Raw genomic sequence first — 27,112 nt, forward strand, 5'->3', positions numbered from 1 at the left:
TTTTATTGTACAGGATTTCATTGGGAAATATTGAGTGATATTAAAATGACGTGAAAGCAAAAAAACTATTTCACAATATGTGCAAGTCTTCCAGTTGTGCTCATAGTTTTTTCAATACAATAAGAAAAGCATTTGTACAGTGTGTTTCGCCAAACAACTTCATCATTTTTCATGAATCAGATAACACAAGCATTTTAATATCACTCAGCATTCCTCAATGAAATCCTGAAAACCAGCATGATTACTAGCAGGTAAACCTTTCCCAGCCTAAGCTTTAAGGGAAGACTAAACGTTTCTGTTCCTTCTTGTGCCTCCCTATCTACCTATAACAGTTAATGTCAGTGTTATATTTTCAAAAATGACCAGGTCCTTTTTAAATCCTCAGCTTTTCAATGTGCATCTTGAGACACTTTTGAAGGAATCAGATTGTCAAAAAGGGAGGAGTCAGTACATTCTAGATAATGTTTTCTCAGACTGTTGGTATTTCTCAGATGGGGTGAACTGGCCTTTTTGATTTTAATTTTGCTGCTGATGACTGAAGGAGGAAATAGAAATGAAATGTCTGTGTATTTATCTACCCACTGCGAGCAGTGGAGTCATGGCCACGTACTTGCCTTATCAGCACTGGATCATGTAATATCCCTCATTATATTTACACAAAACCTGTGTTTTTAATATGCAAATTCAATTTCTCTGACCTGATTTACATAATTTGGGAAAACTACTAACCAAAGTGGACTGACAGTATACTAACTTCAAATGTACTAAATAATATTAGAGATTCTATTTCAACTACAGTACTGCACACATAGCTTGCAAATATTTCAATCATTAAAGAATATCTAAATGGCCTTTTTTTGATTAAAAATTGTGCATGTTAAAAGCTCCAATATCAGTATACTTGGTATGCAAGGAGCTTTGAGACACAAAACTGGGGTGGCAGGCATGAGCAAAAAAACAGGAATGGTGAAACAGGGCTTCTGTTCACAAAATCTGCCTACCTATATTGCTATGTTATGTTAATTAATTCTTAGACACTTCCAGTCCTAAATGACTGTACCCTATGTCTCTCGTGTTGAGCACTCTCCTTGCTTCACCAAAGCAGCAGCAGCAGCTATGCTACTTGCAAAAGGAGCATTTATAGTAGTCATCAAAAAAGATGAGATTACTGCTGACACTAGTTTAAATAAAAAACAGGTGGGCATTTTATATACCTGCAAAGCAGTTAATCTCTAATTCTTCTGTCTTTTCCTTCAAACTGTGATGAAAACCATTGCATACATGCTAAGGGAATTTTTCTTCACTGCACTTTTGTGAAATAGGGAAACATCATCACCATTTAACTCATGGAAAACTGAGGCAGTATTAGCAAGAGAGGGTGAAAACTATAGTGTTTACATCAGAAAGTTCTCTGTGGACTTCCAAATGCCTATCTCGGTTTTGAAATACGGACTTGGACTTTTATGTTTCAGTGGGTCAAGAGTTGAAGTTGGCTTTCTTGAAGTACTGGGAAACTGCACATAAATCAGTGAACCATCCTTCCCCTTCTTACATGAAGGTGTTTATTCGAATCCAGTTATATTTGCTGAAGCAATAGGGAATTGTTAGGTTTTGAGGCAATGAACTTTTTGTAAGTCATTTCCAGAATTGTGAACGTGGTGGTGGCGAAACAAATGTATTTTGGTGTTGACAAGTTGGTTTAGAAACTTCTTTTTCCCTGCCATGTGATAGAGAAATATTCATGAGTAATAGAAAATGCCTGAGGACACAGAACATACCACCATGGTTAGGTAATTTTGCTCAGAGTTTGCTCTGAGCGAGCTGGTGACTTTTGAACCTCAGGTCTCAGGCACGGGGAGCTGTACCAGCAGACTGCTGCCACAAACGCTGACTAGCTCTGCTTTGGGCCTGGTACCCGGGGTACCTGAGCACACCATCACTCTGCTTCTGTGTGCTGGGTCCGGCTGGGATGGAGTTAACTTTCCCTGCAGTGGCCCATACAGTGCTGTGCTCTGCCCTTGTAGTTAGACCAGCGCTGGTATCACACCAGTGTTTTGCCTATTGCCGAGCAGTGCTGGCACAGCACCAAACTCCCTCCAAACCCCCCAGAGCCAGCAGGCTGGGGGTGGGCATGAGGTGGGGAGGGGACACCAGCAGGGCAGCCGACCTAAACCGACCAAAAGGATATTCCACACCATGTGGTGTCACATAAAAGGCAATAAAAGGTGGGAGAGGGGAAGGAGTGGCTCTCATTAGGAAGACATCTGTCCTCCCAAACAAATGCTACGCGTATTGAGGCCCTGCTTCCTGGGACACAGCCAAACATCGCTCGTTGACAGGAAGTAGACAATAATTTTATTTCCTACCTCTGTGCTTCTGCATGGCCTTTGCTTGTTTTTCCCTCTTCCCTTTCCCTTCAATTAAATTATCCTTAACTCAACCCATGAGCCTTTTATTCCTTCCATCATACTTTCTTCTTCCCCTTTTCTTCTTCTGAGGAGGGGGAGTGAGAGAGCAGTCGTGGTGGAGTTCAGCTGCCCAGCTGGATCAACCCACCACATTCTGGGCCTGGAGTTAGCTTCTTCCAAGCTGGGTTGGTTTCTCTGCACATCCTTATCCTGAACAGTACAGAAAAATAAGGACTAAAATCATGAAAGCCAGTGGGACACAAGTGCCTAAGTTACTTCAGCAGTTTTTAAAACCCCATTTCTGCTTCTATTCGTGCTATCTCAGAATAACCACTGGCCTTCCCAAAACTGTGGAATGCCTGCTTGAATGCATTGCCACCTCCCGACATCTGAACAAAATGTGCTGTTATCCTTTCAATGCTTTTTAACGAGTGTCTGATGACTAGTTTCACACAATCATTCCCACATGCCTCAGACACGTTCAGTCCTTATGGGTCTGAGGAAGCCACACAGACTCCCAGATCTGGAGGGAGGTACGGAGGGTGCCCTTCTCTCTGAGCGCTCTCACTGCATGCTCTCTTCTGCCTATGGTCCACAGAGGAGAATGTGACTGTCCCTCCTGACATCCTTGCCCTCGCCTCTGCAAAGCTCAGTTATATAACTTCATGAGGCTGAATTCCAGTATCTATAGTAACGTTTAAACAGAAATAAAACAGTTACCAAAACAGGAAAAAGTTACTGAAAATTGTCCAGAAATGAGATCTTACCTCTCCTGGGTCACACATACGGCACAAAAAAGGGGTTTCTGTATCCATATAAACTGTAGATGAGATCTTTACCCCTCTTTTCTCCTTTCACAGCATGCAAGAGAGATGGAAAAGAGGAAAAGGTCTTCAGAGAGGAGCGAACTGAATTGGAACAGGAGCTGGGGAGGACAGCAGAGTGGCTGCTTTCCAAAGATGCTTTCACAAAATTGGTAAGAGGGTTTTACTAGGGATGGGAGTAGAAAGAGCCATGGGCATGTTAATGACTGCAATTTAAATTACATTGGTGCTGGAGGCACTGCTCCTCATGTGCCAGGTGGAGAGTCTGCAATATCTGGATTACATAGGACTGAGAAGACCAAGATTAGGAGAACGTGAAGGTTGCTTTACAGTCTGTCCACACTGAAGGTATGCTCTCTTCAGGCTCCTTTGGATCCCTTTACAAACAGCAAAGCTACTCCTATTGCGATCAGTTCTCAAAAGAGCTCCCTCAGCTAAACTTTTATTGAGACATGGTCAAAGTAGATTCAAGTCAGTAGAGAAATTCCTGAACAGTTGGTTCATGAATTTGGTGAACAGTTATTTAGAGATACCATCACAGAAGTTCAGTGAGACATAGCACCACAGAACAACTGTAGCTGTCTGAAGCTCAATTTAAAGTCCCTTGTGTCTGTTGCCATCTCTCTTGTTTTTTAAGCGTTTGCAGAGAACATCAGGAGAGGATATCACATTGTGCATCCTTCTAATAAAAGGCCAGAACAAACTGCTGCTGGTCAGCCATGTATTCCATGAATAGTTGGAAATGGAGAGTTTTGGGCTTGTGGACCCTCTGATATTTCATATTGTCGTTGGATAACCCCAATGGTTTTCACTTATAATGCCATTTGCAACATTTTGTTTTATTCTGCCATATCTGAATGCTTGATTTTTGAAAATGAAATGTATAATTGTAGGATTATATTCTGGTGTAAAATTACATCTCTTTTTGGAATGTGCTTATTGCAGGTAAGAAGTATAAATTCAGAAGATGGAAATCTCAAATCAGATTTTTTTACTTTTTGGGTTTCACAGATGATAATAAAAAGTGTCAGTTATAAAATGAAAATAGAAAAGATGCTTAGGGAAATATTTTTAAGTTATGACAGGTAAAATAGCATTCAAATTCAAAAGCAGTTGAATTTTCTTGCTTTGGGAAAAATAATTTTATAATAAAGAATGCTAATGAACATTTTTTCTCAAAAAGGGCTATATGCTTCCTGCAAAATCTGCCACTAAACCTCAAGTCTTTAAACTCTCAATTTTCTCCTGAAGAAACTTGTTGCAAACAGCAGTCCTTTGGAGTTGGAAGTTCTCAGAAAAAAAACACTTCAGAAAGTTAGTTTCTTATATTTATGCAGACTCCATCAACATAGAGAAGTCCTCAGTGACACACTTTTTTTCCACAGTACTCCAGAAACTAAAACTTTGTTCACAAACTAGTGTTTAGTTACAAGAGCAATTAATAAAGTGGTCAGTGATCAGTTTAAACTCTTTTAGAAGTCATGATCAGGCCTGGGGACAAGAGTAAGAGGTGAACAGAAAAAGGATCAATTGTGGAATATTTCAAGCACAAAGGTCATAAATCTGGCTTCAAGTGTACAAAAACCCAAAACTAACAACAGTGTTTTTGGCAGGTAGTAATAAAGAATTGGGAGGATCCAAAATTCTAGAGTGGAAAGTAAACATACACACCCACTGGACAAAATTCACCCATGTGTAAACAGCCAACAAAAGTCCATTTCCCACATAAATCCCACTTACACCCTAAGTTGGACTAATGTTTAACAGTTATTTTGAAGGCATACTGCAGAAAGAAGAATATCATTCTTTGTTAATTAATAAGTATCTTGCATTCTGCCAAGACTTATGTATGCACCTAACTTAATATACTGCAGATTCTCTGCTGTTTATGACTGATAATGTGTAAACTTGAAATGCTTGCTGTAAACATTAGGTAAAATTGGGACCTAAGCAAAGTAATGTAGGACATGAAGAATAAATCATAAGATCTATTTTCCAAGTATGCATCAACAGTAATGAAGTAGTTAGCATACACATAGTGCTTTATATATTAAAAGCACTGTATGAGCAATGATCCAGATGCAAGAAGCCAATATTCATGTCAATAGTTCCAAGGAAATGCAAGGGGCTGCTATGGTAGGGCTGCAGAACAGATTCCACTCACCAAATTTCACATCTCACAATCACTTCTGTTATTATCCCCTTTAGTTTTACAGATGAAATAGAATGATGGGGTAAGAGCCAGATACTTGCTTTTTTAATGTTAGTAAACATTTTAACAAAGCTAAGAGAAAACACTTTAAGCAGTCAAACAAGTCTTTATTGTGTAGCTATGTAGCCAGGTATTAGTAAGGTAAGCTGGTGTTACAGCTTTCTCACTTAAAAATTCATGCTAAACAGGGATATAGTATGCAGCTGGGGAGCCTAATAAAGAGGGAAATGCCTATCAGATCTCCTTTTGTTCTTTAAAGGTCCCATTAAAGGAAACCATGAGCCAGTAGGTTCACCAGAAGGCTATTGAGCCTCCAGTGGAATGCGTTATGCAGAGTGGATCTCTCTTGGGTGGCTGCCATTGTTTTAAGCTTTGTGGTAGGCATTGCTTGAACATTGCCCTGTAGCCAAGCAAGGATCATTTGCTTTAAGAAGATGCTACATCACCTTTGTATATTCTTCGTGATATCTTCTCCCCCTAAACAGTGGACTATTAATTGGGCTGCTTTGCAGAAATGGGGAGAATTCAAGATTTGAAAGCGTGGTAAAGTCTGTCCACCCCATCAGCACTCAGATTTTTCAGGCTGAGCTGATTTCTTTGCAAGTACCTCCCACCCTGGCATATCTTTGCTGTTGTTGTTTCTTTATAATTTGATTTATTGCTTGAACTTATATCAGTTTTACAGACTAGAGCTCTATAGGTAGGTAAGAAAACTACACCAAAACAAAATTTCTCTCAGTTTTAAAAATGCTTCACATATCCCAGTGGGTAGGGTAACACAAAATACACAAAAGATTAGTGAAAGAAAAGTGGAAAGTGAAAAGAATGGAAATATTGATAATCTGCCTCCTTGCTTTCAGCAAAATCGTCAGTTCTTAATTCTAAAATAATTAGACACAAATCTTGAAAAAGCATTGATTTGGTGAATACAGACAAAATGCCCTGCAAACTTCAGTTAAATTGCAGCAAGAAGTTATTTGCCCCCACATATACTTGGGCGTGCCTGGTGGTAACTTTAATTGTGAGAAAGCAAAGCAAAGAAGTTCCCTTTTCATGCCAGTGATTCGCACACTGAAGAACCTTGAAAACTCTTGTTTCTCAAACAGGGTATGTGTGGAATTCCTGCCATCTATGTGCAGCTAATTCAGATGGAGATCTTAAAATTGGCTTCCTTCAATCGAGTTTTGTTATGCACTTGGCATGCTTTCGCACCCAAGCCTCCCATCTGCAGCCTGCACCTGCATTGCTCAATATTTAACTCAAAGAACTCTGAACTTCCTGGACCACTAAGGTGTCTTTTGGTTTGTGGCTTCTTGGCCAGAGCTGTTGCTTACCATAAGAAAGAGATTTAGATGCAGTAAATAACGTAGGTTTACAGTTTCCTCAGTTTTGTTTCTGTATATTGAAAAAGAGCTCCTTTCTGGCATGCTGTAGCTTTTCCACAGCGTGAAGCACAGGACATGAAGAGCGGGGTATAACCTTTACAATCTGAGCTTAAAATGCAATCGCTTTGCATTCGAATGCGTTCTTTTTCTGCACAGTAGCAGAGCGCAGGATATACTGCCACCTCCACCACAATCAAACCCACTATTTTCTGCTCTTAGTTACAGAATTGTTTGAAAACGAGCAAAGCTTTCCCTTTGTCTTACGACTGTTTCTGATAAGCTGGCAGCAGGAATTCAGACTCCCATGCGGCCTCTGGTCCGACACAGCTGAGCTGCTCGGCGGCATGCCCCCCCGGCGGCCAGGGAGTTCAGCAGCTCGATGGACTGGAGACGCGGCAGGTATTTGTCCAGCGATTTTACAGCTGCATTGCACCACTAATTATTTACTCTGGTTTTATAGCCATACCTCTCCCTTCCTGGTCTTGTGGGTCTCTTCTGTGCCGTGAAGGATGGATCAGGCTCCATAAAATGGGAAATAAATAAATAAATGAAACCCCTCCAGGGTTCTGCTCGATGTGCACACAAATTTCTGGTGAGCCATATACGTTATTAGTAACACCAAATGCTAAATTATCAAGAATTAGTTTCCAGAAATTATAAAATTGTGTGAGTGAATGTGCAAACACTCACAGATACATACGTGTATGTATAAATATATACACACAGATACATGTTCACAGTGGCCTGGGCAACCTATGAACTTGAAGGGTCATTGGCCTGACTTCTATGGGTGGGAGATGATACCTGTGAAGGCTGTAAGTCTGCTCTACACTATAAAATGTTTTTGGAGCTGGCAAGCCTTCCACAACTGTGACCAGAGAAAAGATTGCTTTTGTTCATATCCCTTCTTTCCTGGGGGAAAACAAACAAACAAACAAACAACACAAAAACAACTGATGAACCAAACAACAACAACAACAAAACATCCTTTCCTGGTACAGCTGTGTCCACTGGAGTTTTACTGCCTGCAGAGCAGTGAATGATCACTCTCAACCACTCTGGATGCTGCACTTGGCCCATTTCTTCTTGAAGGTGGTAGGGGAAACAAACAGGCAGCCCAGTTCTGGAGAATTCTTTCTGTGTGACCACTTTTTATTGCTAGTCAAAGGCAAGGCCCAGCAAACAATTAACAACCTGTGTAAAACTATTATTGAGATGTTTGCTGGCAACAAGTAGGAGGACATTTGTTGAAACAGGCATAGTTTAATGGTCTCAGCACAGGACTGGGACTGAGGATCCCCCACGTTCTTCCTGTGCCTTTGACGGTGATGGCCAGTACGTCCTTTGTCAGGTCGTAGATATATTATTTATGGGCTTCTATTTGCCTTCTCTGAAATGGGCTAGAAACAGTTTTACTTAGCTTATAAGAGCCAGAAATAATTACTTGCTATTCTCAACATACTGTCAAGACATTAAAACATAAATGTCTCATCTACCTTTAGTTTTCTGAATGTTAGTCTTAGGTGGTTTCCTAGAAGTGCTCTGTGTTCAGTGGAGAGACATCTCCAGATGGTGAGACCTCTCCCTGCATTAGAAGGAGAAAAATTTTCCTTCTGGAAAGAATTTCCCCTTTCCAATCATTATGGAGGGAATCTGGATGATTCAGTGAGGCTGACTTTCAGATGGCTAAGGTGAAGTGAGATGAATGCCACCCTGGTTGCTACATTTAGGGCTGTTTATACTATGTGCAAAGAAGACAGAGTTTGTGCTTCACATCTCTGATCTCTGAAATGAAAAGATTTGCATGAATGAGAGGGATGAGTATTTCCAAGGGAACACCTGGAAAAGCAAGATTCTAGCCCAAATTATAAATGATTTAAGTAAAATCTTCCAGCAAAGTGGAGACATCACCGTGAGTCACAATGAAAGGGCTACAGGGCTACTTGGAGCTTTAGGAACAGAACACAGGCTCACCAAGTATTTCAACAACTCAGGTGGCTGGCTAGAGAAGAGAAGATACAAGGCAAGAAAAATAATAATTATAGATATTATCATTGGTATGGAGCAAGGCCAGTGCAATAGCTCGATGGCAAATACACTATGTGACTGGGAAGTTGAACCGAGGGAGAGAGTTTTAGGCTGTCTGTCCAAGTGGACCAGTAGAGAGTCAGTGCTCAGAAGTGATCTCAACTGCAGGAGGCAAAATGCCAGCCACATTACTAATGCAGTCTCCTTCGCCAGCTGATCTCTTTGGCAGCATTGGTGTCAGCAAAGCAAAACAAAGCTTAACGAGATTGCAGAAGGAACGGCAAGCAACGTTGGCAAGCTGCAGGTGGGCAAGGTTTCTTTTCCGTGTGCAATAGCCACAGTTTTCCAGATCATGTGTGCTCACGAGGATGCAGATGGACCAGAAAGCAGGCACTGGGTGGGATCATCAGAGAAGATGGTTTTTGACAAAAACAGGCCGAAGTCAAAGAGTCGGGCTTGGAAAGCTGCAGGATCCACAGCTCATGTTAACAAACTGTCCTCTTGCTGGGAGCCAGGATTTCCAAATCCTGGCTGCTTGAAGGCTGTCCTCTGAGCTTGCAGCTCTCCGAGCGCTTGTGCTGGGCGCGTGGCAGCTTGCAGCAGGGCTGCAGCCCCGAGCACTGCCTGGGGACGAGGATGAAACCACAGGAGCTCCCCTGTGCTTTTTGACCCCAGGTGCTTTTGGCAGCGACTAGCATTGGCCATGCATATATAGCCATAGAGGCCCAGAGTGTTATTTTTTTTGGAAAAAAGTAAACCTGAGTAGGCACTGCCTCAGAGCTCCTGATTTAAATCAAAGTGTGATGTTGGGGTGCTACTTCCCATCGTCTGTTGCAATCCTTGAAACATTGGTTATGCCTGGTCTTCTGTGGGTGGCTGATCCGCAGAAAACCTATGGGGTATATACCATCCATGGAGGATGAAAATCTGTCAGGTAGGATGATACAGCTCAAATGGACCTTCTGGATCATCAAGTCTGTGTCTCTCCTGTTGCAGACAGTTGTGTCATACAGTCCCTTCCACAAGTTAATTGAGTTCCACTGTAAAACCAGTTAGGTTTCTATTCCAACTTATCCTATTGCCTGTTTCAGAACCCTATTTCTTTGCTGATTAAAAGTATAAATTATGGCATAAATTTATTCATTCCAATGTCTATCAAATGCCAGCATTTTCAGTGTAGCTGAAAAAGATTTTTTAGGTTTCTGGTGTTTATACTCTATCCCTATTTGACCTTCATTTCACTAGGTTAAAAAAATAAGGCTTTTGTACTCTTATGTATGGTAGCCTGTCCATTCTTTGGATGATCTGAGTCATCAGCACCATCTTTGCAACCTGAATTCATCCCTCTTGAACAATGGGCGATCAGAATTGTATATAAAATATTTCAGATGAAGGTGCAGCAGTGCTTTGTACATTGCTGTGAATATTATTCTATTTCTAATGGAAACATTTTGGCTGAAATATCTCAGGACCACATTATTTAACTCATAATTACATTTGCATCTAAAAGGCAACCTATGATCCTGGTATCCTCAGTTTTCTCTTCTGTGTTTCCAGTTGATAACTTCTGCCACACTACAGAAATTCTTGTTGCCAGTCCCTAGATGCAGGACTAAATGTTATTTCATTTCATGTAATTTTTAACCTACAGTGACACTTTGTTCATAGGTGAATTTGTAAAGCATTTCAGGAAATGTCTGTGCTTGATATCAATGCAAAGAATTAATTAATTCATTATTATTATTTCACATAAAACAAAGAGAAAATTGGATGTAGCAGAATTTATGATGCCTAATTTATGAGAGCATTAGCATTCAGGTGGGTAAAAAAATATTACTAATGATGTTGTTTACTTAAGGGAGATCTTTAGTTTGGATTTCTAAATCCTTGTCTCAGTTGTGCAAAACTTTGTTAAATTTAATTGGACTTCATTGTCTCATTGCAGCAAGGAGAATGCATTAACTGCATTTTCATTCTGAATGCATTAAATAACTTTTTCCCAGATAGGAAATCTGCAATAGGGCAGTTTAAGCAAAGCTAGATTAATTAATAGACCTTCACAATTCAAGTACAACAAAGTTGCAGAAAATTGGCTGAAGTTCTCCAGCCTGTAGATCTGGAAGGGCCAAACATTGCTTTTAGTAAAGGATATTGTGCTGAGCTGTGCAAAAAGTGGTTTTATGTTGTTTGTGCTGTTGGAATCACTACCATTTCTCCTATTCTTTTCTATGACAAAACCCCTATCTGAGAATAAATACAGGAGGGCAAAGTTCAGCGAGAACATTTTACTTTAGGGCTGCATTTTCTGTCTTTGAAATGCTGGATTTCTCATCTCTGTGGTTGCATTAATGACATTATTTTTTTTTTTTTCTAGACATCTGTGTGTATTTGTGTGCATGTGTACTTTGTATGTATAACATTCATGAAGATGCAAAAATATCATATATAATGCAAGAAAGGCTTATTCATTGTCTTTCTGTTCCTGGCAGTTCTCAAGAAATGGAAAACAATGCTTACTTTTTTTTTTTCCCCCCTCTGTCTTTTTCCTCTATTACAGGCCTACAGAGATGGCGCCTTTGGGAACTTCAAAATTGTTTTTACTACTTTGAGGAAAATGTAATGTGATTCAGCAGTGCCTTATCTGTTGTATTTTCTCTGCTTGAAGCAAAATGTTATAGAAGTACTTTTTTGTAAGCGTAGCTGATCTTTGGTACCACATGCCATCTGGCTTTAAAAATTATTCCTAGGAATCTGACCAATCGTACTTCTTTAAAAATAAAAGGTAGCAGGTCATTTTGGTTCTAACACTGTTTGGAAAACATCATAAAAATTGACAGCATGAAATGTTAACCAGATCAAAACAATGCCACGGTCTCCAGAAACATTTCATGCTCCTAGTGAGTTTGATTTTTGCAAGGGAAGGACAGGGTGTGAGTAAACAGGGAACTTTTTTTTTTTTTTTTCCAGCTCTCAGTGTGGGGAATGACAAGTGAAGACAATGACTGAAGCCTTGGTCCTGAAGTCCCTGGTGTCACCATATGTCTTCTGATTACAGTGGGCTTCAGCTGGTATTTTTATCTTCTTGGGATCTTGGGATCTGTTATATGCAAAACTAGAAAGTTTGATTTCTGAATCTGGTTACAAAACATTAAATGTCTGATACAGAGGTTGCTATAAAAACTGTTAAATGACAATAATAATGGTTTGGATTTTCAAAGGCAGGGCAGGGAGGTAGCCGTCCACAGGGAGCTGTGTCCACTAAAAGCCAGAAGAATAGTAGCTTTTTTTTTGCTTTTTTTTTCTTTTCTTTTCTTTTTTTTTTTTTTTTCTGGCAATCCTTGTTGCTGTGAGCAGAGCGCGTATATAAATTAAGATATATCACGTGTAGCATGCTAACAGTTAAAGTCATAAATGTCAGCTGGTTCAGCTCACAGGAGAATAAGGAAACTGTGGGTAAAATATGATTATGTCATTTGATAAAAGTTGAAATCCTATCAGGTTAAGAAGGAGGACTTATGAGTACATATAGCTGAAGTATATTTCCTTCCAGAAATTCTTATCTTCTCCTTCTCAAAGGCAACATGTGAGTTAATAGAAACTGTATCTCTTGCCTCTAAGTCTTTTTGGTTGGTGAGTATCTGATGTGTGATGCTGAAGAGGATTATGAAGTTTTTTAAAAGAGGAAATGGGATCAGGAGGCAGAGTAAAGCAGGGGCTGGCTTGACATGCCAACTCACACACCACTGCTCTAAAAGTGTGCAGTTTTAAATTAAAAATCAGAAATAGGATCCTTATAGTTGAAAATTATACTGTAGTTTGAAAAGAAATCATGAGAAATGTTTTTCTTTTTTTACTACAGTAGTGGCACATCCAGTTTCTCCTACCTTAAGCTAACCTGTACTGCTTCAGCAGAAAAGCTTCGGTGACCGTATCTGAAAACCATCACTCCACACCCTCAGATAAGCAATAAGCAATCCCCAGTCCTGCAAACTAATCCATATGGATGAACTCTGGTGTCCTTGTAGAGCCTCAAGGTCAGAGTCTAAGGAAGAGAGCAGCAAGGGAAGTGCCTCCAGGATAAGGACAGCATGTTGCCCAAAGTAGCAAAAGAAACTATAATGTTTAAAACAAAAATGAAATTTGCATGTTAGACATTTTTATTGAGCAATTTTATTGAGTTCAAAACAAAGTCATCTCTGCATTTACCCTCCTCTTTTTATGATATTCTTTGAAGTTTATTTTCTGTTTAAACACACTTGCTTACTTCCCAGAAATCTTTCCTCTTTCTATAAGTAGATTCATGAAGCAGAAATTATGTCTACATATTGTACAAACTCCACACCCTTTGTGTTTTATTGCGCTGCCGGTAGTTTGGTCTCGTTCAGATGTTTGCTTTCAAGGAGATATAGGGCTCTGATTGTGATAGTAATTTATTACCTGTTTTATTGTTGCCATTTGTCCTATAATTTTAAAGGTAACCTGAAATGATTCCCTAGAAAAGTCAGTCCTTAGACCTGAGTTCCCCAGTCCTCAGGGATGCTCAGTAATCTCAAGCTCTCAATACCCAAAAGATCTCCAAGTACCTATAACATAATATTGGACCTGAGCCAAGTGCTGAATGTTTCACTGAAAAATAAAAAAGACCTTCACCTTAACTTATTTTTTTCCAAGCTTGTCGAAGAATTTGGTTAATGTTTTAACTGAGAAGACGCTTCCCGGTGTTTGTGGTGTGTGTAATGTCAAGTCACCGTGCAGTTCAACATATAAGCAATCGCACATGTATCCACAAATGACCATGTCTGGAACATGGAAGACAAAATGTGCTGTAGATGCCAGTGTAATGCCCTGGAGACCAACTTTCACTCCCTGGGCTATGCCATCAGTTTCCTATGTGACTTCAGAATAAATGCTTGAAAAAATCAAAGTGTGTTTGGAGCACAGGCCTGGGCCTGCTCTCATGCCTGAGGTCCATCTGTGCCAACGCTCAGGTTTGTCATTACATCTCCTTAGCCTGCTGCAGCGAGGTCATGGAGGTAGGTCAACAGGTCCCAAAAGCACATCCCAGAATAGTTAATGAGATATTAACTAATAATTAATGAGATATTAACTAATAGTTAATGTGGTCAAGTAGCAGTCAAGCTGCTATCAAGACAGCATGCTTGTGCTGTACAAGCTGCAGGCTGGTAGTAGGGGTGCATGAAGCGAGCAGCAGGGAATGTAGCCCCACTTGAGTCTGATCTCTGGCTGAATCCCTCCTGTGTCTACTGTTCTCTACTTTCCTCTTTAATTTCCTTTTTCTCTGCCGTTTTTTACCCCACAATACAAGCAAGCTTTAGTTTCTCCCACCTTAAAAAAAATCTCCATCTTCAATCTCAATCACTTTTGTAAATACCACTCCTGCTTCTCCTTTTTCATCTCTAAGCTCAGCAAATGTAAAAATTTTAAACACCACTAGGATTTCTTCTACGTGGAAAGAGGAATGTAAGAGAACACATTTGGTCCAGTTTTTTGCTCACTGCAGCTCTGTGCAAATCTCCAAAGAATTTCAGATCCAACCTGCAGTTTTCAAACTCCTTACTCTGTCAGGCATCTCTGACACATAGCCTGGGTTCCCTTTCCTCTCATGGCCCTGCTCTTGCCCCGGTCTGTTTCTGCAATGTAACCATCAGCTCTCTGTGTGGACCTCACTGGAATCTGTCCTTGGCACACGTGTGTTAAAGCTTTGCTGATTCTTTTGTGGTGGCATTTCTAAGACCTGACCTTTCTTACCCAGCCACAGGAGTAAAATGCTCATTCTGACTTCTGTTATCACATGCACAGAGTTGTGTGCAACACAATTTAGCAACCATTGCACCTGTGGCTGTGTGTGCAGTTTTCACACATGCACATGATAAGTAGGTTAATAAATATATAGATAGTAGAAAAAAAATACAGAACCCCACTGGTTTAGGCATGATAATTTTGCAGAATTTCTGCCATGTCCTTAGAAGGGCAGTGTCAAGGTGTTTTTTGCATGTTTTTTTTCAGTGCACCTTCATTTTTTGAATATCTTTATGGGTCTGTGCATCACCTAAAGGAGTTACTTTAAGTGGTAAGTACATGAGAAATTAGAGAGAGAGGGGTAACGGAGTAGTTTGTGTTAACAGCCCATGTGGATCTTGCTCATCAAGGAGACACTGTGCATGAAGAGGTTTGTGAGTCTGGTCTCACTAAGAATGAACAGAATTGTTTCAGGTTTATTTCTTACCAGCTTTTACATTCTTCTCAGGCACTGCTTACACAGCAGGTGGTCACTTAGCATTGCCACTTGTTTTTCTTTCCGTCTTTCTGTAGTATAGAACAAGCAAGGATGTGTGGTTTCCTTCTTTATCAAGAATAGCAAAATTGGAAGAGTAATATTCCACATGCAGCTCCATTTATGGAGGGCTGGAGTAAGGATGCTACAGTTTTGGTTTGGAAGGAGTACAGCATTTACACCTATATATATATATATATATTTTTATAGGAGGGTCTTTAAAAGATTAGGAGATATCATGGGTACTGGTTTAAGTCAGTTCCACTCGGGCCTGTTACCCCAGGCTTGTGTCAGGTACACACAGACATGTCAATGCGTCAGCCAGCTGAAATACCAGATACCTGCTCACAGGTGGAAGCAGTCATGCTGCTGTTTCAGAAAGAAGTGCAAGTCAGCTCCATTCCCAGAGCTGCATAGCTGATTAGGATGGGAGTGTTCCCATTCCAGTAAGTCTACCTGAAAAGCAAGATTTATTAGGATAGATGCATTACACACTGACATATCTCCATGGCTTCCACACTAGAACTGGCTTTTTATCTCCTACCTGCTAGAAGTGTCGAAAAGAGCTATGCAACAATGTCAGCATCTTTCCCTTTTCTAAGTGTTTCTTTCCTCTCTTGTCAGTCAGCTGGTCCTCCCACTATTTTGCTTCTGATTTCCACCCTTGTGTTTTCCTCTTACTCTAGGTAACCTATTTCCCCAGACTTTGCAGGCATCTGGATCTCAATATCACCATAGAACTTCAGAACCATCTTGGCTGAGGTTGAACCTCCTCAGAAGCTGGACAAGTTGGGATCTGAATGTTGTGAATTCGATAACTCATTTTCAATGGAGTTGAGCTGGAACTGAGATTTTGGCTCGAGGTCTGAATTTATAATCAAATCTGAACACTGTTTTGAAAAGATGGGAACATTGGATCCATATCCAAAGTCCTAATCCCTGGATATAAGTGCAGTAGTATCAGAAATTATAGATCCCCACAGCAGAGAAATATGAAACTCAGACTTACTGTTTTGGCTGTGGCCTATTTCACAGTTTTATCCTGGAAGGAATGAACGTTTCACAGTTTGAATTTTTATTCCTTTCTAATACATATTAATAATGCTTCACCTCTCTGTCCTTCTGCCAGTATACTGCAAAAGTATCAGATTAGGTTTCAGTTTTCTGCAGCGTTGCTCTTTAAACATTGATACTAGACGGGCTGCATTGTTATATAAGTCACCGTGCTTGTCATGCGCACTGCACAAGTAATCGGATTGCATACTCAGTGTAAAACTCCTTGGTACCACAGCTTCAGGTCTGACTTTTTCATGTGCCTCACTCCTGAACAGACAGCATTAGATATGGATTTTTCTGTACGCATCTTCCAAGTGATTTAGGATCTGGTTTGATTCCCATCGAAGTCAAGGGAAAAAGCACCTCTAGTTTATGTAGGATCAGAATCACTGAATCACAGAATCATGGAATGGCTGAATTGGCAGGGCCCTCTGGAGGCACCTGCTCCAGCCCCTGCTCCAGCAGGGACACCCACAACAGGGTGCCCAGCACCACGTCCAGGCGGCTTCTGGAGATCTCCAAAGATCAGACCCTAACTATAATTACAGTGGTCTCCTTAGAAGAGTTGCTCACTAAATGATTACCCAATTACAATAAGGAGCAAAATGCTCCATTTCTCTATAAATGAACAAGTCATACTTCGGGGAAAATATGGTGCCTAGAATGGGAAAACACGACACAAAAGTGCATAAGGTTTTTTCATGTCACAGATATCTTTTGAAAACAATGTTTAATAGGCAAATGTCTACCATGGAGCACATAGTTTGGTCTCTGGTGGGAAGATATGCCAGGCAGGGGTCATGGAAAGAGGGAAAAAATGAACAGCTGAAGCTAGAAGGATGTCCAGACATCCTTAAGCCTGAGCTCCACTATGTGAACAAAAATCAAATCCTAAATTTTTGACCTTATCCAGAAAAATCTCTGGGGAGCACCAGACACTGATGAAGAACGTTGTAGTCTTGCTGCATGCATAGCAGCCTCTGCTGAAATCAAAATCCTGGAGCTCTTTATATATACATATATATATGTATTTGAAGATTGAAACTACACAGTGGATTAATTAACCTTTCTGCTTTCCAGAAAGCTACCTGGAATTTAGCCACCCTGTTCTCATTTGACATTTATTTAAAGAAATGTGAGAATTATGAGGCTGCATTTTGTTTAAAAGTGCCAATTTATCATGGCACAGTTCAATTTAACAATCAAGAAACTCCTTGGAATGACTAAAGTCCTGTTTTGTAAGGATTTCCTGATGTAAAACTTGACTAGCTTGACTTCGTTTGAGTGTTAGGGAAACAGGTTGCTCCTTAGCTAAAACTAAGCATGCTAGATTTCACTCTTGATTTGGCAGGGAAAGCCAAGATACAGACAATATTATTTATCATGAAAGAACTTAGCCAGCCAGCACAGCTTTCTCAAAGACTTTGTGAAAATTTATGTCTGCTACCATGAAAACAGGAATAAGAGAAATGATGGTGGGTCTGTTTGCATAATTGGATTTATAATCAAGAAAATGAGATCACTTTCCATTCCTTTTGCCCACTAAGCCCTCCCTCATCAGGAGCAGTCACAACAGATACCCGTGAGGCAGTTGGTTAAGGCACATTACGCAAAGAGCTTTTGGTGGTCAGGTGCCGACAGAAATCACCAATTTTGGGAGAAGTGCTGATTAGGGAGGCTTAAAATTAGGAGGGAAGTGAAAGTGAAATTAAAAGCGTTGAGAGACAGCAGCAAAAGATGATGAAGTAATCATTCTAATTTGCCACATATTTAGAACATATGTGATGATATTTCACCATTAAAGAGGTTCACAGTTTTCCTATGGAAAAGACCTGTCTTTTCCTGGATGTAGGTATCTTGTGCAGGATCTTTTCACAGCAGTGGCACTTTTGGTTACAAATGCCTTAAGTGCTCTAAGACGAAAGCTGGCCCTGGTCCTCCCAGTACTGTAAGAACAATATGCTCCACAATACGGACTCCTATTCAATTCACCTCTAAATGTCCTCCCCAGGTCCTCATCAGCTGAACTACTGCAAGTACAATGTGGAGCTAAACCAAATGAGAAGTGTTTTTGTGCATTTTCCTGCATCTCTGCCACCTTGCCACTCTGGGAGGTTACTTTGGCTGATTAGAACTCCTCTCATGCAGCTTAGGGTTTCTTCCTGAAATCACGACATACACAGTCCTGCAATCACCTTTGTGTTTTTGCTGTTGTTGTTTTTATTCTAACAGTGCTTAGTAGCACTCATGTTGTGGGTATTTTATTTTATTTTTTGGCATTTGAATTCTTCTTTAAGGTGAACTTTTCATTAACCTCACTAGACAACAAAGGCCCTCTTTCATGTGTGCACATCCAACTTACCTACAGACACGAAAATCTCTCTCAGCAGTACTTCTCCCCAAATCCAAAAGCATTTGCTATTTAAGAGTGTTGCTCATTTGTTGGGAAGTCCTGTTACCGTATCTGTTGCCATTGTGTAGTTCACATAACAGACTTGCCTTGACTTTAGTATTGGACTGCACTAAGCCGCAGAGAGAGACAGACTAGAAAAGGAGTTCCTGTATGTGTTGTGCATGGGAGAATGGACAGAATAAATGCTTGAAAGTGGCATATCCAATGGATAAACACAGCACTGAAATTAGGTGGTTTGAAAAGCTGTGTGGGTGGCTGTCTGCTATGCCTCCTTTGCAGGAGTAGGAGTGATCCAGCTGCACAAATAGTTTGGCTGTTCAGAGCCTGGGGATTATGTTCCTCTGCTTTGCCTCATTTTTTTTTTTTTTTTATGTGTTCAAAACAAAGCAATTATATGAGGTTGTATTGCTTGAAAAAGTTGAAAATGCTATAGCAGACCCTCCTTTGCCATAACAGCTTACAGCCCCAGTTTCATGTGTATAGATATAAGCTAAATGCCCATCTGCATGCACATGCAACCAAGACCTAAAGTCAGAGATTCAGGAATTTCATGGAAATTCCTCGAAAATTTGACCTGCTTATATGAATGTGTTATTCTGCATCAAGTTGCAGTGAACAAAATTTTGTTTACCTGATAGCTTGCTCTCCTAATAGAGCTTATTTATATTCTTAGGTAGGTTTTGATATAAATCAGAATATATGTAAAAAAATCCTATAACCATGTGAAAATATGAAACTTTGACTAGAAGTGCAGTAATGTGTAAGTTTTTGACTATCTTGATGTCACAGAGCTGAAGACTATGAACTGGATTAGAATATTTATGGAGAAATAGTCCTGATAATGAGAAGATTTCTAGTACATGTAAATGGCAAATTTGTACATCCATGTTCTCATGGACAAGTATTCAGAGAAGGATACAGGGGTTAGTTAAGACATTTAACAATGATGGTTGATCTCCTACTAGTTGTGATATATGGTTAATTCTTCTTACATGATTAAAAAAAATAAATAGGGAGAGTATAAAAGAAACCTTCAGTCTTGGAGACAGGCTGAAGGGGGAAAACAAAAACAACAAAAAACCTACCAGCTGCAGTTCCTGAAATCTGTTGAGGTTAAAGACATTTAAAGAAGATCCCAGTAAAGCAAATGAAGATTATCACAGAAAAACAAGATCTGAAAAAGTAGGTGGTAGTACATAGATCTGACACTGAATCACCAGGCTTAGCTTGAAGCCATCAAGATGAAAAAACCCTTCAGGCAATTAGCTTTAAGAGTTCAGAGGTGTGAATGAGTCAGGTTTTATAGGGAGAGGTAGTGTCTTCCGAACAGTGTGTGTGATATTGCAAACTTGGGATGGGGTCGTAAAGGCAAAAGAGAAAAGAAGGAATGATATCGGAGAAAGAGGGATGTAACATATGCTGTAAGAGTACGGTAACTAGGGCTGGGAAACAACAGCAAACAGCCAACATAATCTTTTCTGAGAACCAAAGGGAACTGAAGGATGCACTGAACTGGCAGTGGACCAACAGCTGAGGAAATGGTGGAAGAAGGAAGGGTTGAATTCGTGGAAAATTAGTTTTCTTTCTCTGGGAAAGAGGTTGTTTTGATTTTGACAGTCTCATTTGAAGAGAAAGAGGAATTTGCCATCTGTGGAGACACCACTTCCAGAAAATCTTAACCTTTTCATGACCGACTGTGTAGGGCTGCAGCTGCCTCATGCAGTAACTATGTGGTGGCCCCAAAGGGTCTAATATTTCACTGCCATCAGTTTGAAACATCAAAGTTCTTTACAAATTTATAATACAGTTTTGTTTGGTTCTTCTAATAGGACATTCAGAGGTATTATACCACTAGAAGTACAAACATCCTTTCTTGGTCATAACTTAACCTCCATAAATTTTATATGCTTGCACCCAAGAACATAATGCATGGTGTCACAGTTTTTCATAGTCATTGAGGACTGATTGCTGGCATTGCTGGAAAACTAATCTTATTACTTCTTCTTTGTACATTAAAGTAAGAAACTTATTTATGTTTTTCTGTTCATCAGTATTTGGGGTACTCACATAATCTAGTGATGAAGGACATGAAGTACCTGGCTAGAGAGTATAAGTAGGTATTATTTGTGCCATGTTGTCAGGTGTACGGTGCAGCAAACTGATAGTTAAATTTGAATTACAGTAAATCATCTTAGAGCTGCACAGGAAAATAAAAGCCATCAAGAAGGGCTAATTCTAAAAATAAAGCAGAAGTTGTTTGTAAGGGTTGTCTGGAAAGAAACAGGGCAATAAAATTTGTGGTTCTCTTTTTATAAAAAAAAAAACAACTAAAGGAATGTGTAAAAAAATGAAGAATTCCCTTTATTGTAAGGAAAGGAAAAACTTGGCTTAGGAAAAATGAAGGCGTATCAATGAAGAAAAAACATATTTCTCAAAGATAACAATTCTTGGAATAATAGCTGAGCTAATGATGAGGGAACTGATACAAAACTTTGAAATGGAAATTTCCCTCTGGAAAATGATACTCCACTGGGTGCAAAATGTATTTCATGAATTTGAATGCTGAAAACAACCGGCTTTTTAATGGGAACGTTTCAAAGAAATTCAAAATTGAAATGGGAGATTCCATTTTAATAATCTCATCTTGTTTACTTTTGATTCTTCTCTATCACTTTTCCTGAATGGTATTCTTTGTCCAGTTAGCTTTTTTAATTTGTGTGTGTATGTATGTGCACGTGTATATCAATGTCATAATCTTTTACCAGTATTAACACTTTTTTATTAATCTAGATACTTTGGATATCTTCTGCAAAATGTATTATCTACATTTTTCATCTCAAATTGGGTTGAAAACTGACTCCGGAGTGTTGGAATTTCCTGTGGCCTAAACAACCTCCATTTCCTGAGAAGCTGTGCTTCCAGCTGATGATTTGGCTGGGTGATACCACACCAACCTCTCAATTTCTGTTTGTTTTTTTTTTCTTTTTTTTTTTTTTCTGTTGATAATAGTTGCTTTATTTTCTCAGAATTTTCTTTAATTCTTTATTGCAACTTTCCCTTGAGAGTTATAACAATATGGAAGTCCCCATCACATGTTAACTGCTGATCCCTCAACTGAAGTATGACAAATGGCCGTGAACTCACAGGATCACAGAATAATTTGTGTTGGGCCTCTGGAGACCGTGTGGTCCAAAGCCCCTGCTCCGAGTAGGTCAGCTGGAGCAGCTTGCTAAGGCTGCGAACTGTCGGGTGTCAAATATCTGCAAGGCTGGAGTGGAGACTCCACAGCCTCTCTGGGCAACATCCTTCGGTGCTTGGTCACCCACATAGCAAAAATGTTTTCCTTGAATCCAGTTGAAATTTTCCATGTTCCAGCTGGTGCCTGTTGCTTCTTGTCCTGTCTCTGTCCCTTCCCATGACACCATGACATAATTGCAGTGAGCACTTACCATGTGATGCATCTACTAGATGCGTTTATGTATTATTTATGTTTATGTTTATATTATATATAATATATTTATATATTATATAAGACATTTATGTTTATATTTATATGTTTAAAGTTATATGTAGATATACAAGCTATAACTTTTTATTTATTATGCATTTATATTTTTATGCATGGTTATGTTTAGATGTATCTATTTTTATTAAGCAAACAGCGTACATATTGTAGGTTACTGCATTGCAGCCTGCACAGTAGCTGTGGTTCAGAGATGTGCTGACAGTGTGGAACAGCAGTTTATGAAATGCAATAATATGATCACAAACACTTGTCTGGTCATATCATCACCCCTGCTGTTATCTCTTACAAGATGATCAAAGGTAAACCTTTAACCATGGTTCAAATCCATTGATTTTTACCCAGTATGGATGAAGGATTTCAGAAGGTGCCATGTGATTTGCAAACACAGTATATCTGCCCCTATCCAAATAGTACAGTTTTTTAGTGCTTGGAGCCTTTGGGCTTTTGCAAGCAGCTGTAAATTTAAGCAAAAAATATTTTTAAACTGTCAGTGGTTTTTACTGGTATTCATATTTTTCATCTCGGGGGGTTGGTTTGGTATCTCAAGAACACTATACATGACCTGAACAAAGCCTGCATGCACTGTAGGGATTCTCACAAGTTATTCCTGCCCTAATAAAACGGAGCGCTGTCAGAAGTGGCTAATCTTGTGATTTGTTAGATTATGAAGCACTAGGATTAGGAAAGGAGTGTGACAATTTTGCGCTGACCAGTAGAAGGCTTTGGCAGGCCTGGGGGGCCGGTGCGGAGCCCCCCAGAAGAGCAGTGGTGTGATGGCAATGCAGACAGGTGCCGGTGAGCAAGGCCTGGGGTGGGCGGGAAGCGCTGGCCCCAGCGAGCTGAGTCAGCACCCAGGAGCTAATTGTGCAAGAGGAATGGCACTTTTAAGGTGTTTACACTCTCTTATCACACCAGCCTGTGTAAATAACGCATTTGTCAGCAATATGGCTGCAACCAAAAAACCTTTGCAAATGCACCGTTAAGGCTTGCCTGGACCTCCTCTACTGAGGTAAATCATGCTGTTTGGGCCCATGGAAGTCCTTTGGAAAACGACAGAAGAGCTCTCGCGATTCAGCCGTGGCCAGGCAGTTGCTTCACTGTATTTCAACTCATTTAGATCAGCATGTCTCCACTAGCTTCAGGGAGCCTGTGTGGATTTAGATCTAGTTCAAAGTACCTGAATGCTCTGTGATAAGGAGTGCAGTAGCTATGCAATATACACTTTTATATAGGCTATAATATGTTATAATCAGTTTTATAGAGCAAAAAGCTTTTCTTACTGTATGACCATTCAGATTATATACATATATTTGTTTAATATAGTTTTTTAAGATTCTGTGTCTGGCAAATAACAGCAACAGGTCATATCTTTAGCTTCTAGGAGCAAACAGAGAAATACCAGTAGGGAAAGAGAGGTGAGGAGGAGATTTGTGATTTGTAGTGTTTTAACTTTTAAGATGAGAGGTTTTAAATTCCCACTCCATTCCCCCACAGGAATCTTGAGAAGAAAATTTTTATTTTTATTTTTTTCCAAGCAGAGAGGAGTTAGCAAGATGAATATAGAAATCTAAGTTTACAGCATCATAATTATATACAGAATTGTGTATAGAGTTATATGCCAAAGTAATGCAATTAGATTCCTCAAATCAGTAAATTAACTTCAGAAACTTAAGCTTGAATATAAAGTCACAGAATCCGTGTGAGATCACTGAAGTTACAAAGAGCTTTACATTTAATTTTTGTCATTATTTTGCATGTTTTTAAAATTTAATTGAAATAGCAATTGAAGATACTAAATTGCCTGTAACAGTAAAACTATCCCACTGTATAAATCCACAATACACCCACATTCTGAATGCAGTGTGCTGTTCTGAGAAAGGATATAGTAACATTATGCAAGGTATAGCGAAGGTCCACAAATATCACACAAAGATAAGGAATAGATTTTGTATCAGGAGTTCTTAGATAGACCAAGATCCCTGAGCCTTGGGACAGACACCTGAGGGAGAAAAAAAATGGAAATGAATAAAGGCAATGGAAGGGAGAAGGTATGTGGGGATGAGTTGATTATTGTTTCTTGCAGTACTTGAATTAGGGGACATCAAATGAAATAATTCAGGGGGAAGATCATGGAAATAAACAGAGATGATACTTCAAGCAACATGTTAAAACAGAATTCATTGGCACTGGGTACTGTGGATACTATAAGCTCCTATGGTTTCAAAATGTAATTAAATTAATTTGAGAAAGATGTTTAAGAATAAAGCACAGTGAGAGCTCTGAAAGGATGGAGTAAGCCAAAGCAAAACTTAAGCAATTAAATATATTCAATAGAGAACATTGACATCTTTTTCAATAGAATGCCTTTTTTTTTTTTTTTTTTTAAACTTGAGTTGCTTGGAGCTGGGTCTGTCCTGCACATCTGTTCAACACTTTTGAGTTCATACTCTGTAAAGTAACGTTTATTTTTGTGGTGCTTTCTAAGTGGTAAGTAATATTGATTAGTCTCCCCACTTGTGCCTGACTGGTGCAACCTCGCTGCTTTTCCTGACAAAAATGCCTCAAGTAAATAGGCATCTGCAGCAGAATTAATAGCAGATCTGAAGGGACTGTTATCACTGCTGTGCTTGTTAACCTTGCATGTCGTGCCGACATCCCAGCACACAGAGATGACTTAAAGTAAGACGTTACTGTGGCTTGTTCAAACAGATGAACCATTATGCCAAATGCAAATATCTTTTCAAATTTTGCTCTAATGAAAGTAGGAGGGTGGAGCTACAAACCTTATCACACAAATGTAACTTTCAACAGAAAGTATCAGTTTTATACAAATTAAGCTTCCACCCATGCCACAGAAACATTTTCAATGCTGGGTGCAGACTGGCTGCTGAGGTGCCTGTGGTGGTTTGGGTGGAAGACACGGCAGCATCTCTTGGGACATGCTGACACAGAGAAGTAAAGCTGTACTTAACAAACACACAAGCCCTCTCCTGTAGATCAGAAAGAGTAGGGAAATACTGTTTTAATGTCAGGAACCTCCAGCTGTTGTAACTGCCATGAGCATGCGGAGGCACAGGGGTCTGGGTGCATCTTCTGCAGCAGAAGAGATCTTCACCAGTGTTTTTAGAGGATACCTGCCAAAATAATGGAGTTCGAATTAAAACCTGCTTGTGCTAGTGTTACCTCAACATACGGATGCTGTATCTAGCCTGTTAATACTCTAAAAACCAAGAGAAATCCTCTCCCTGAGCAGACAAATGCCCTTCTATTTCATTTTAAAGTGGCAGCTAATAACTCGTGTCTGTCAATAAAGAGATGCATCACTGGGAGATGGTGTGTTGCATCCTTGAAGGTAAATATTTTACTGAAATATTGGCTTTAGGCAGATAACTTTATAAATTGCTGTAGTTCTTTCTTCAGTACAGTATATGGAAATCAACTGTGGTTCGTATCTGCGATGGCATTATTGTTTGCATTACCCACATAAATCTTCCAGCATCTGTGTATTTCATAAGGGAACAAACATTTCTGTCTATTACATGAATGTGACTATTGTAATAAACTCATGTTATGACAGACTGTAATTACTTTAAGCAGTCTCCCCAAAGCCTACAGCCAGGGCGTTGCCCTCAGACAAGAACAGCCCAGAAAGGACTGGCAGATCAGGCTGCAGGGTAACATCTATTTTCTGTAGCTCCTGCCTTGCTGCCGTGGCCAGAGACCAGCAGCCGAACACCCCAGGGCTAAACACGCAGGGTTGTGCTGCTGCCTGTGGAGAGGGCCAGGGAGGAGCCGCCAGGCCCCGGGGCCGGCCTGGAGGCCTGGGCGAGGTGCAACGCCCTTGGGTGGCTGCGGCACACGCCCAGCCCTGCCTTGGGCGGGCAGGGCCATTGCTCCCCACAGCCCCGAGGACACCGAGCAGAAGCTACGGAAGTCAAACGTTTTTAAAATCTCTCCCCGGAGCATCGCTGAAGTTGGCTGAGGGGCTCTCTGAACCGCCAGCGTTGAAGCTCAGTGCACGAAGGCGCTTTGTGGAGGCCAGCATAAGTCTGTGTGTGATAGCACTTCAAAATTTGAGCAAATCGAACAGGGAAGGCACTTCAGTCTCAGATAAAACCTTAGAGGGGCTACTGTGGCATGCAAATGCTGATCGTAAAGGATAGCTGCATAGTTAAAGCCCAGCAGTGTAGTTTTATGGTAGCTAGATTTCAATCTCATAGCAGTTTTTCCCCCTCTTCCAGATTATAAATTGGACCAGCAATTCTCCTGCTCCTACCTGCTAGACTCCTGAAAGACATCTGCCCCTGTGACACCATCTGAAAAAGCACCTGACAGAAAAGCAGTACAGTCCCACAGAATTAAGTGAATTAAAAAATGCTTAATCGATAGCTCTCAAAGAACATGATTTTACAGGCTTTGTCATGCAAAGAAGCAATTTGCAATCATGGCAAGCATTTCTTTTGCCTTCAAATTCTGTGAATTTCTGCCTAGTTCCTGGCCGTGTACTTTTCCCTCTGGAAACTTCTTAGGCTGCGACGGCATGGTTATTAGTGCTGGATCTGTGTGTGACTGGATCTCCCAGAAGTACACGTTTGATTCAGATCGGGTGTGGTGTGTGATCACATTTCTGCGTAATCACCCACAGCAAACTTCTGCTGCCTCTGTGTGCTGGTGGAAACCCGTGGGGTGTCGGGCAGCCGGGGTGATGGGTCAGGCATAAAGCCTGCAGGTAGTGGTCAGAGTTAAGCCACCAGAGCTGTTTTGTACAATCTGAATTGGCAAAGTGACTTTATACTAGATGGATGTTTTACGCAAGTGGCTCTAGTGTTTTTGCTCGGGAAGCTTCAAATCATGATTTACGTAGCTTTTGCCATAGCAGCTGTAAGGGCAGAGGCTGTATTTCTTAGATCCCTGCTTTCAGGACCAGAGCAGACGCATTGCCTGGTCCTGCTGTGTCAATGCCAT

The 27,112-nt window shown here is 40.2% G+C and overlaps 1 long non-coding RNA gene across 2 annotated transcripts; it reads left to right on the forward strand.

The window, feature by feature from the left end:
• LOC310898716 lies at positions 1-26,659 on the forward strand. Of its 2 annotated transcripts, none has more exons than XR_014583579.1 (3): positions 1-2,342; positions 3,269-3,384; positions 11,825-12,742. It is a non-coding gene; the product is annotated as an uncharacterized lncRNA (long non-coding RNA). The 2 variants fall into 2 exon arrangements; XR_014583580.1 differs by lacking the exon at positions 1-2,342 and adding an exon at positions 26,389-26,659 and having other exon boundaries at positions 3,274-3,384; positions 11,825-11,925.
• Positions 26,660-27,112: the final 453 nt, after the last annotated feature.

The sequence above is a fragment of the Anser anser genome (genome assembly GCF_964211835.1).
Source record: "Anser anser genome assembly, chromosome: 4".
Taxonomy (NCBI): domain Eukaryota; kingdom Metazoa; phylum Chordata; class Aves; order Anseriformes; family Anatidae; genus Anser; species Anser anser.